The following is a 10,794-nucleotide window of genomic DNA, read 5'->3' as shown; positions in this document are numbered from 1 at the left end:
ATTTTGAGAATAAAGTAGCACCAAAGGCTAGGTGGGTACACACTTTAAATACATTGTAGGCGGAACAAGCCTTTATATATTCAGTGATAGACGGACGCTTTACAAACTTCTTAAAAATATCACATAATGTTAATATTTATTTATATATATAGATATGTATATATTTTAGAGCCTGTGGATATGTGTTACACTCATAAATTAATATCATGTTTGAAGACGATGGCAAAGTAATCGTATGTAAGTATCAGCTTATGTTTCTATAAACCGTTTCTCTCAGCGGGGGTATGTTTGTTTCTACCTCAACACTTCACTTAACTCACCCTTCCCCTTCAATTATTTCCTTATTTCACGTAAGGATCGTTTTTTCGGTAAGTCTTGCCGTTGATCCCCTTTTCCTCATTCATTTCTTTGTGAATCACAAATTATGTTTGAGGTGTTGGTTACTTCTTACTTTACTTTTCAATATTGAAAAAGTTATTGACAGTAAAACTTAATATTTTGTAACCCTTGATTAATTTTTTTGTTTCACTAAAAAGGGCAAATAAAATATTTATCCCTTTCATGTCGTATATACCATATATACAAGTATGTCATACATACATTTGTTTATTCGTTCGAATGGCGCGTGTGAAGTGTAGATAATAGATCTGAGTACATCGGAGATTTTGTGGTCTTATCTCTGTTAACTACAATTCGCATCCGATTCCCAACGCCATATCCCCTTCATTTTCGCATCAACTGTGTCCCTTGTGCACCATTTACGTTTATTTAACATCAATTAAATTATGTTGCTGATCACTTTATAAAGCATAAAAGTGTTGTCTACACAAAGCATACATGCATATGTATCTACTTATATTTTTTTACGTCTCCAATTTGTATATTTAAAAAACCTTTTTTGAGACTGGCGCTTGTGTACATTCATATACCTACATAAGATGGGCGTTTCACGCTTCCACTTCTTTCTTAATTGAGTTCTTCCCTTTCAATCAAATGCATAATGTGCATAGTATGTATGTGACCGTGGGCACGTGGATCTGTAGCCATATGGCTCATTTTTTTGAACTTATTCGATGCTACTGTCAATTATTAGTGAGGATATTTTCTTTGTTAACTCCACAACACCAAAGTTTGTCTGGCAGGCAACGACATTCCTCATAATATCAACCACTTATTGGACCTACCTATGTACGATATTGATAATAGAACATATTAACACCTGACATGCCTTCATCTAGAAGGTGTGAAACCCCACGTAAACATGACAATTGCTTAAACTGAGATTATTTTATTGAAATTGCTAAGTCGATTGTGGCTTTAACCTAAAAGGAAAATGCAGGTCAGTTGGAGAAGTTGTAAAGTTATATTTTAGTTCCTAGAGTCAACCTGAATTGCCTACTTAACCCCATTTATACAAGAAAACAAAATAAGAGAAATCAGGATAGTGAGACTGATGACTAATTTTCTTAATAAATTGCTACCACTGACATGAACAAGGAGATAATAGAAGTTTTATAAATCAAGCTAGCTTTAGAATATTACAATTTTAGATAAAATAAATATAAATGTATGTAGATGGCCAGTTTTTTTAACGCTCAAAACTGCAAGATACTTATACAAGTAAAAATGTAGTATGTCTGCATATACTTCATAACTTAATCATTTCATCAACATTCAATAATATTATTGTAAATCCTAACCAGCAAAATGTTGAATATCATTCAAAGAGCTGCGTGTGTCGCTCATTATGTTACATTATGTGTTAGTCACGCTTTTCGCTTTTCAAAATCAAATTACATTATAAAGCTAGTGCATTTACGAGCTAAAATTAAAGAAATAAGAGAATGGTTAACGAACAGGAAGTATTTGTTAGTTGGTAAACTATTCGAAGATAGAGAGAAAGTAACAATAATTTACAATATAAATACTTATGTACATACACTGCATTATTCTTAATTGTGCTAAATGAGTTAGAACTAATTCGAACATACAAGTATATTGAATGCAAATGAACAAGCAGAGCCAAATTCCTAATTCAATAGGGGCCCTATTGAGCTTAGTCTTGAGCTCAATTGTTATAGAATTTCTATTTTGCGTTAAGTAGTTTTTAGTGTTTAGCGGATAAAGCATTGTCTTTGGATTCCAATTGAATTTACCTTGGTACATATATGAATTGAGTCAATTATTTTTTGGAAAAACTTTGTCTGCACTTATACGATATTCATTAATAACAAACAGGGACGGAAGCTGAGCTTTTAATACTTCCGCAATTTGTAAAATTTAAAGTATTTCCGAGTATCTGCAAAACTTTATTGTAAAATATGTTAAATACAAACTGAATTGATAGTTCTCGTTATGACAAAAAATGTATAACACCAACACACAGTATGTCTAAAATCCTGCTGACCAATTTCATTCATTTAAAAGTTAAAGAGAAAAACGGCAAGAAAAAACGTTAACTTAAGTTAATATATTTCACAAATACAAAGGTTCCTTACAAGAAATTGATTCCGATCTAATTTCGTGAAGATACCTCTTTAAATAAAAAGGTTTTTCATGCAAGAACTTTATTCCTATCGTTCAGTTAATATGGCAGTAGTCATGTGCTGTAGTCATTCGATCTATACAATTTTTTCGGATATTGCATTATTGCCTTATATAATAACCCATGCCTAATTTTGTCAAGATACCTCGTCAAATAAAAAAGTTTTTCTTACAATCACTTGAATCCGATTGCTCAGTTTGTATGGCAGCTATATGCTATAGTGGTCCGATAGCAGCTTCTTAGTAAGGAAAGGACAGGTGCAAAATTTTAGATTGATATCTTAAAAACTGAGGGACTAGTTCGCATATATATACAGACAGACAGACGGACGGACGGACAGACAGACGGACGGACGGACGGACATGGCTAAATCAACTCAGCTCATCATCTTGATCATTTGTGTATATGTTTTATAGGGTCTCCGACGTTTCCTTCTGGGTGTTACAAACTTCGTGGCAAAGTTAATGTACCCTGTTCAGGGTATAAAAATCATTATATTGGGCCCCGTATATTTATTAAAGTTGGCTCTCATATATTCGGTTAATGTTCAGAAGGAAGTTTGGCCTGGTGTACAACCTTATTTTAGATAAGATTTGCTATATACTCATATGTGTTCATAGCACTATTTTTTTTTTATTTCTGAACTATCTATTGCCTTTTTAAAATTCTGTCAAGGTAGAATAGTTTACGAGAAATTAAATTTTATCTAAAAGTGGTCAGTGCCAGTTTCATTGTCAAATTTTTGAATGTTCCTTTTTTTTATTATTTAGTGCATACTAATGTTATATATAACAATTTAAACTTGTGGTTAAATAACCAGGCATAATCGTACTGACAATTGATTTTCATTTATTAAATCAGAATAGGCATAATCACATCAATCTTTATGCATGTTCAACAAAAGAGTAATAATCTGCACCGAAATATTTTTTAATACACCTAGCGGATACGTTCATCAGCTCTTTATTCACTAATTTGGATATAATATGCACAAGTATTGTAACATGAATAAAAATTACTTGAGGTGCTTACTGATGCTTCAAACTATATTCTTTATACGTATATTCCCTTTAATACAGAAGCATAATGATGCATATTAACTGATCAATTTGAATACTCATAGTAAGTTAAATGCGTTCCCACCAATCGAAGCATCGGAAGTTCATATCAATGGCGCACAGATCTATAAATGGATTTGGTTGTTTTTTATTAAGGTTATTTTATTAACCTCTCTTTCTTTTTTTAGTAAAATTCATTAGATATGCGAAGTATATCAAAATTTCTAGTTTCTTCGTTTTTAAGTAACACAAAATACTTCCTTCGTAAATTAATGAGAATCTTTTACGGTATAATAGTATAAATAATAACTATATCAGATATTTTCTACTCAAGATAGACAGCATGTGTTGTTTCCTGTTAGGTTTAGAAGAATGGGAAAAGTCAAAAATACACTGAAAGAGAGAAGTTCCCAGTACAAAGCTTGCAATTAAATAGTTGATTTATTAAAATTTTTAGTCAGCCCTTAGTGCTGCGGGAGAGACACTTACAATAAGTAATAAACAAATTCATACGAAAGTGATTGTATGAGTATTGATGATAAAAGAACATTCAACTTTTCCCCCCTGCATATAAATATGTAAGTATACTCATATGTATATTGTGTCTGATTGTTTGCATACTTCCCGTTTAAGTATTTTCTGTTGCTGCATCCAATTGATTGCTTATAATTCAATTATTACGAGTTTTCCAAGAATATATATTTTTTGGAAACAAAACATTCTTCTTTTCCTGTATGTCCTTACTTATTTATTAAAATGTAAACTATTATATTATAATTATATTTCAACATTTTTAAATCCAGAGGGAATTTCAAGGAAAATTGTAGTTATAATTGTATGGTAGTTACTATATACACTTATTTTACTAAGGATTTCTTAATGCTACTTTAATAATGTATTTATGCTTTAAATAGTGGGAGTACAATATCTTTTAAAAGATATAAACTCTATTTTCGATATAAATCTTGTATCATTGTAATAAATATTTGACCCACGTTATTTATTCTGCTGAAACCATTTTGATGTTTGCTGTCATTGAATACAAAACTTTCTTTGACCGATGAGAAGAAATACATATGATGATAGAACTAAGTACCATATAGATTGGTTGATTTTTGGTACTAGTGTTAATTTCATACATTAGGCTATTTTAGATGCTTGCCCTGAGTAAATATTATGTGCACATAATTACAACAAAATTAATATTATCAAGATATATGGTATATAGATATATAAAGTAATTAATTTCAGATAACTTTGTGTATGTATGTACATATATTATTTTATGCTATACTGTTGAATATACGATAGGAAATTGATGAAGATTGAACTGATTGATAGATATCATAGTAATGAACCAACCAATAGATATTAATTTCTTTTATTTAAAAACGTGTGGTATTTCCATTAATGATCTCTAACAATATTCTCAATTCTTTTTAGTCTGTATATATATATATATGTAAGTTAACGTTTCCAATACAGTTTTAGAGCTCAAAACTAATTTTCAAAATCAATTATTAAGTCACGTCAGACTAATATTTTTTTTTTGCACCCATAAATAGGCTCAGAGCAATATACCGCTATTTTACAATAAATGTTAAATGTTTTCTCAGCTGAAATTCTACTCACGACCAACCAAGGTATATAAATTCATAAAGCCCTTAAATTAAAAAGCTTGTAAAAGTGATATTCTACGATAGTTTTAATTGCAAGTGACCGACACCATTTTCTTTTCGGATGTATTGATCTAACTCCGCCTTCCCAACTCACACGTTAATATGAATACCAGTATATTTGATATGCATTCAATATATATACATAGTATACAAACTAATATGAATACAACAAGAAAGAGTTGAATGAGTTGACTTCTCTGAACGGGTTGAAATGTGAAGTGCAAATGAGAGAACGAACGTAAACACATATTAATGGCGCCCAATATGTACGATGTAGATGCAAGATACGGATTTTAAGTATGAAATATGTTTGCTCTGACTAAATTCTTATCTTTTACGGTTGCCGCTTTCAGGAAACAATATAACCATGTCTAATCCTATTCATACAATACTATATAAAGCCTTTGGGCAACACTTTCACTTTCAATCCAGAGAGAGGAAAGCAAAGAGTAAAAATAATAAAATGTGAGCAAATAAAACTCCCTTTATTTAAAACCACTCATATCAGTTTATTATTCACTCAAATCTGTTTCAAAAATACTAAAAGAGATATCAGAGTTTTTCAGCGTGCTAAAAAGGGGTAAGGCTTCGAAAGCACTACATAGAGTAACTCTTAAATTCCCCTTATTCTTGAAAGAGTAACGTAATACGTACACATATGCACACATGTGAGTAGTTGAGAAAGGGAATCGTGAGTTTCGGTACTATGCACAAAGGCCACACAGGCGCACTTGTTCGATTGGTTGTGCTCAGAATTGAAAGCGTCAATGGATAAATTCTCTCAAATGTCAATGGCCGTCATTACCAGTAGCAGTGTGGGAACGCTTTCATTTGTGTTTACGGTATATATTATATATACAAGTACATTGGAGATGTGCCTACTGCAATTTGTAATAGACAAATGTCAGTTAAAGGGTTGTGTATGTACATATGTACATGCGAACATCTGTATATGTTATAAATCTTGGTTGGAAGCGGAATATATGTATTTATACACATACTTGTACATTGTGTATGATACAAAATGTTTAAGACAAAAGAAAGAACTTTGATACAATCAAATTTAGAAAACAATCGATTCGGAATACGTTTGTAAACATATATTATTTTATTATTCATATTTAACATTATTCACATATTTACGTATTTACTGTGGAGTCAAAAATATAACCTAAAGAAATCGTTGCCTGACAAACAAAATAATAAGGTTCACTAATACTACGAAACGTTAACCTGAAAGTAAATTACAAAGCAAAATTAAAAAAATCATCTAGTATAGCCGGTACAGGTGTATGCATGGTTTATATATACATATGTATGTAAATCTAGTGACAGTATTCGTACAAAAAACAAAATATCAGGATTCCTTTATAAGGAATTAAGTAGGGAAGCAATTTCACTTTCATAACTGAAAATTGAAACCAAACCGCAAAATTTCTCAAACAAGTGACTACGAATATGAGATGTATTATTTTGATTTCAGTTGTGGGAGTTCAATAGGCAATTCCATCGTTTTAAATATCACAAAATAACAATGATGAAACAAAAACACGGAAGCAATGATCATGTTCCAAACATGTTTGAAATTGTATACCATTCCCACAAGAAATATTTGTTATATTCGAGGGCATAGGAACATTATATACTCTCGTAATTTTTCAGACTTTAAGTCGTGACAATATTTTTAGGTGTCAGAAAAACGTATTAAATTTGTTGACAAAAATATGAATCGATTACTCTAAGAAACAAAACAGAGATCCTCACATTGGTTATATGGGGGTGAGGGGACACATGAACCTATTTCATAGATTTTTAGCACCAAACAACATCATGTCAAAAATAATATGTTCACTAAATGAACAATATAATATGCCAAATATTTACCAATGTACTCAGCATAAAGTCAACCGGAGAAATGTAAATCTATGAAAGTATGTACATATATGGGGACTAAATCAAGGTCTAGACCGACTTCATTTACTTTTGCCATAAAAGTAAAGTAAGCTCTAGCAAATATTCCTAACTCATTAATAAAGTTCGCACATTGACCGATGTGCGTACCTTTCCATGAAGTGAACGCACTTAATATTGATAACTTACATATTTGTATATGATATAAAGTCAACCAGAATAACGAAATTATTATCTTAAATACAAGTGCGCAGGGAGAAGTAATATAAAGCTGTAGGACGAAGGTCTTCATATTCAGTGTCTGCAGGCGTGCAAAAGCTTAGTCCGATTTCGATATTTTCATTTAGGCTTAATTTAAAATGGTGTCATATGAGAAGTAGGCATGGTTGTAGTCACTTTCACTTATTTAATATTTCTAACATTTATCGTTAGAGAGTTATCACGCTTTTAGTAATTCTAAACGTAAACAATCTATGGGAGGTGATCATGATTATTACCCAATGTCATGATTAACGGGATGTTGTGGACGAGGCAATGGTTCGATTTCACCCATATACAATACTAACTTTTCAAAGTGTGAAAAAATACCTGCATCAAGTTTTTTTCTGGAAAAGTTATACTGTCATTGGAGATCTGAAGATATTGTACAGATGCTTTGCGAAAGTTTCAAAATTACACAAGTCATTGCGATAAGTCAAATTGTAAAGAATTAAATAACAAATAAGTCAAAATAATGAAAACCTTGGATGAAATTTGAAAAATCTCAATTTCAGTGCTCGAAAATCTATCATTGTGGGAAGATTTCTACAATTCGATAGCGTTAAATGAACATTGTCACCAGCAATCCTTTGAGTAACAAACAACAAATGCGCTAAACAAATACTATGGAGTCAGCAACAGGGGTTACAAAATTCTCTGACAGGATGTGCTAACATGACGTTACCGATTTGCGTGTTTAGCTATTTGAACACACTTGCATTGTATTTATTATATGTGTGGGAATATGGTGAAATATTGATCAAGTGCAGTGATTCTGTTGTTGTTTTTGTAAAACACTCTAACACAAAAGGACAAAAGGATTGCGGTAACACTCAAATGCACAAAAATATGAAGGGACAGCTGTGTTAATGTATGAAAATATATTGCTCATGAGAACTAAACACACACAGAAATAAACATTTAAAATTTAATTTTAAGTATGTATGTATATAGTTTTATTCGCTGGAAATTATTGATTTTAAATTTAAATTTTAAATTTAGACAATGGAGTATAACACAATAACGCAGTATACAAAAATCAAATAAATTTTGTTTCGATATATGGACATGTGTATATACATAGGCTTTAGATACTGCCTTGCAAACATATTGTGCAAATAGTTGCACAACGATCCGGGGAGTATTCTTAAAATAACGACATAAAACAGGTGTATTTGGAAAATTTCAGTTGTCTTCTTTTTTATTATTTTCACGTCATCACGGGCGGTTTTTTCCTTTTGTCGCGCAAGTCAAATACTGCCATCAACATAGCATTCACCTATTTAGTCACCAAACACTTTCACTACGTAAGGCTCACATTTCTATGCTATTGTATGTCCTTGAACAATATTAATGATGAAGATATTGAAGTCACTTTTCCCATGATGAGGCTCAGCCACATACAAGTGCATTTATGCATACATTTTGTTTGAAATTTGATACCCTGCTTCTCTTATGCATCCGGTTCGTTGCGCTATGAGGTGACCTTATGTAAATCAGATACAGCCGCAATACGAGTGACTAGCTACACATTCATACGAATTCATTTCTCAACTTCCCAAAAGGATGCATGCGACTTTGACCAAACATCCGTGTTAAATGTTTGGGACAGGTGAAATTCGCAACGAAATAAAACTGTATGAAATAACAAAATTTAACGGCCTTTTTGGAAATATAATCAGGGCATTCATATATATGTATATACATATAATATCTCCTTAAAAGTATTGACATGTATTCGCTGAGCAGTACATTTTTAATCTGCAATGGATTAATTGGATATCCCACTTTAAAATTTAGTGTGTACTTTGCCAACTTCATTGTTTTCCTTATACATACCACATCTTATTCTCCTTTTTTTCACTCATTAAGAATTTCAAATGTAAATAGTCAATGCTTATATTGGGGTAGTTGCTGCACCCGACCGTACTTTATCACATATTTTTTTACATAAAGTAACTACTGGACTTCAACTAGCTCATCTCCTTACCACATCCATCTTTGCATACCGTCAATTCTCTGATTCCTTAACGGTGGAGTGTGATGAATGCGGCTCGTTGTTTAATAGAAGGGGATGATGCGGCACAGCCGCTATGTCAAAAAGTTTAATTCTTCTTGTTTTTTATAGCCACATTCCTTCTGTTAGCAATCGTTTATTTTCGTATATTGCAACAGCACGAGTTCTCGGTGTGCATCGTTGTGTTGTATATGTCGAAGCAGCTGATAACCAGATGTATTGTCACATGGACAAGGAGGGCCCTGCTACACTAACAGCTTTCACAAAATTTTATTTTAATTACCATCCTGCAAAGTATTGTTTTACTATTTATATTTTCTTGTTTATTTTTGTATTGTGCTGAATATTTCCAACTGTCACCTCTCCGCTTTCAGCAACATTCATGGGCAGGGGTTTACCTACCACGTATATAATTTCGTTTTTTATTCATAATACCATAAAAAGCACTAATTTACAATATTACATATCGATATTTATGTATATCGTGTAATTATTTTTAAAACTCAACCTATAGGCATCATATTAAAAATATCAAAAATATAAGTGTTTACTTATATAACGAAATGTTAAAGGAGGCGATATAAGCCTAGCCGTTTATTCATACTTGCAAGGAAATTTTATTTTATTCCTGGATCACAACTACCCGGACAAAGTAATAAACATACAATAGTATGGCAAATCGTGCAATAAGCTTATTAATTACATATTATATATTCATAATATGTACTAGAATACCAGTCTATATGTATATGTACTCGTAAATGTACATGAATATGTAACATTCAGACATTGTCTTCTTAGAGCAGAATATCAAAACATACATAAAATTTCTACATCGAACACCGAAGTGAGTCAATCATTTATTGGTCACTGTAAAACTAAAAAAATTCAATAAGGTGCGATAAGCACCAATATCCACTTAGACAATTTTTCAAATGACAGCGTGACGTAAAAAATTGATAACTTTAAACACACACTCATAACTAGAAAGTCAAGTATCATTAAAGGGCCAGGCTGATTTCTCATAATCACTGAGGTAGTAGCGTTTTCTGAAACTACCTTTCCCTGCGCAATTTTACTTTGTTGCAAGTTAGACTAAAAGCACCTAGCCAAAGTATAATGTCATAAATTGGTTGCTCTTGATGACAGGTAGACAATAGTCCATTATTGTTGATAATTTGAATTTACCTTCAATGGTTAGAGAAGATATATCCGGTACACATTAAACTCATATCGATAGTTGCCCGGATATTTATATGGTTTAGCTGGCTACATATTTTTGTTATTTTCTTTATAGTACGTATGTATACATATGTGATATGAAGG

Source organism: Bactrocera oleae, chromosome 4 (genome assembly GCF_042242935.1).
Source record: "Bactrocera oleae isolate idBacOlea1 chromosome 4, idBacOlea1, whole genome shotgun sequence".
NCBI classification, from domain to species: Eukaryota; Metazoa; Arthropoda; class Insecta; order Diptera; family Tephritidae; genus Bactrocera; species Bactrocera oleae.
Note: the sequence above shows the minus strand (reverse complement) of the source record.